Source organism: Poecilia formosa, unplaced genomic scaffold (assembly GCF_000485575.1).
Source record: "Poecilia formosa unplaced genomic scaffold, Poecilia_formosa-5.1.2 Scaffold843, whole genome shotgun sequence".
NCBI classification, from domain to species: domain Eukaryota; kingdom Metazoa; phylum Chordata; class Actinopteri; order Cyprinodontiformes; family Poeciliidae; genus Poecilia; species Poecilia formosa.
This window is the reverse complement of record NW_006800782.1, coordinates 111,896-114,382: the sequence shown is the minus strand read 5'-3', so window position 1 is coordinate 114,382 and position 2,487 is coordinate 111,896. Positions and strand designations below refer to the sequence as shown.

At 40.3% G+C, this 2,487-nt stretch overlaps 1 long non-coding RNA gene across 1 annotated transcript in view; it reads right to left on the bottom strand.

Moving 5' to 3' along the window:
• The window catches only part of LOC107834912 (uncharacterized), a 4,814-nt gene extending 2,706 nt beyond the window's left edge, over nt 1-2,108 (bottom strand). Inside the window, exons 1-2 of the long non-coding RNA XR_001660750.1 lie at nt 1,981-2,108; nt 17-224 (exon numbers count right to left, since the gene is read on the bottom strand). This is a non-coding gene — a long non-coding RNA (uncharacterized LOC107834912). The remainder of the gene's footprint in view (nt 1-16; nt 225-1,980) is intronic.
• Nucleotides 2,109-2,487: the final 379 nt, after the last annotated feature.

Here is a 2,487-nt window from a genome sequence, read left to right as displayed (position 1 = left end):
TAGCCATTTAAGAGACCTGCTGTGGCTAATTTGATTTCATATTTTCAGTGTTGTTAATTGATTTAGCAACTTTCAGTCTGACCTCAAAATAAACTAAGAAAAAGAAGAAATTGATGATTGATGATTGGAGGAGAAGACAGGCACCAACAGACTGCAATCGAGGGGCATGATGACGTGTCTGAATAAGCCAGTGAGATGAACCGGCTGATTCCAGTTGAATTTAGCTGTCGAGAAAACTGGCATAAGGGTGTGTGAGATCTTCCCAGGTACACGTAGAAAACGGAGTAAAAGCCTGAGAAATAACAATAATCTTGCATGTTGATTTAATGATGATTAAAGAAGAGAAAGACAAAATACATTTATATATAACAGTTGGAATGATTGATATTTTTTGTATTTGAAATGTCTGTAATGTATGATTGAAATATCTGTTCTGTACTCATGACTTGTAGTAATGGTAACAACTTGATTGTTGTATGTTGATTATTGATGATCAGCAATGGTAACGCTTGAGTCACAGAATAGATAAATAATGGAGAGGCATACTGAGGGTTATAAGTTGATAAAACAAATTGATCATGTGTTGAGTTGATTATGTTTTACGATACATTATAGAAGACTGTAGATTTGAGATCATGAGAAAGGGAACGAACTGTGTCACAAGCAGCACACTGGGCTGGGCAGAGGCGCTAAACAACTCCAAAAAAGGCAGTAAGTTACGAGAAATGGCCTCAACTGCCAGATGGCCAGCAGAAAAAGGGAAGTACCGAAGAGTTGCTGCAGTGAGTCAGGGAAGAGAGGGGTTGGGAAAGATTGGGACTTTCCACAGACACACTCAAGGAGGATGAGTCATAGACCTCTCCCATACACAACTATGGGCTGAGAGGGTTTAAAAACCAGCAGACGAGAGAGGAAACTGTTCTTAGTCCGCGGCGCTGAAGGAGAGACAACAAGAGGACGCAGACAGAAGATCAGCAGAGGACCACACCCTGGGACCAAGGGAAAGTTGAGACTTCACGCCGCAAAGAAGGGACAAGATCCATCTGCCCCCAGCCCTGGTTCCTGAATTCGACCGACCCCTCTGCCTCAACCCAACGATCCCCGTTCTACTGCAGCAGACTTGGAGAAAAGACAAAGGTCACTGAGTGATGAAGATTCTGTGCGTTTGAAGGACAACGGACAGATCGGCTTTGCTTCTTTTTTGAGAGAGGACTTTGTTCCGCCAGGACAGAGACTCTGTCCAAGGACATCTGAAGATTTCAGCTGCCAAGATCAATTGCCACAGGGCTACTCTGTGTGAGTTGTACTGCCCCCAAAAGCCTCGCTTAGTGAAACTAGTGACATAGGATTAGGGATAGAAATGGGAGTAGATTATGATTGATTTTAATTTGAATTTATTATCTTATTACAAATTTGTAATCTCTGATAGTAAATCTTCTTGTCATTTACCCCTGCTAAAGGTTGCTTAATAAATTACGTACTAAAAATACCAATAGAACTTGTGGACATTGAGATCAATTGAATCGTTTGATCATTGTGGGTTCTTCTGACTTTAAGTAAAATTAACATACATGATTCTAGAGATGTGGTGGCTTCGTACTTTCCTTTGGTGAGTGTTAAAATAATGACCCTGGGACTTAAATCTAAGTCACTAAATTTAATCTAGCCGGTAACAAGTGCACGTTATTTTTAGGGGAAAAGCTACCGTTAACAGGAGTGGTTGTTGAAGCTACGCAGCAGTGAGGGCTACTCTGCTGACTGTTTCTCAACTGAAAAGGGTCGTAACTTCTGGATTTGAAGGTAGTTAGAGCTAGACGAGTTTTCTCCGCCGCCAGTTTAAATAGAATATCTCTTATAAACCTATTCTAGGGTAAGACCCGGGTTTCAGGGATTTTCCGGACCTGTTAGACAGAGAACTGGTCAGTAGTCAGTCGGTGGTGAGATAAGGGCGGGGCTGACTATTGCAGAATAACGAACAACGCCTAGGCTTCATTACTCCCATCCCTCACTGACGATGTCCATAATGGCGCCTTGAATTATTTATTGATGTAGTTGCAAATGGTGGATCGGAGATAAGCCCTCTGATGCGTGAGTGACAGACTATACAGTCTTCCGTGACTGGGTCTTTTTTGACCCGGGTTATGTGTTTTTATGCTACTTTTGTGATTTTGATTCAAAATTATGTTTTATATAATACTTTCTATTGTGTTTTATTTCACACAAGAATTATTTCATGTTTGAAATATTTTCATTTTTCACTTTTTAAAACGTTTTTAGAATAATTTGTAGAACATTTGTGACAATTTGTAGAACATTTTTTAAAACAAAATGACAACAGCAATTTTACAACAGCAATGATGAAATGTCAATAATGGATGTCAACATCCATTATGTGTGTGTGTGTGGGTGTGTGTGTGGGCATGAGGGGGGAGTGCGAAAGAGCACATTTCTTGAAACTAGCAAGCTAACCAAGCTAACTAATTTTAC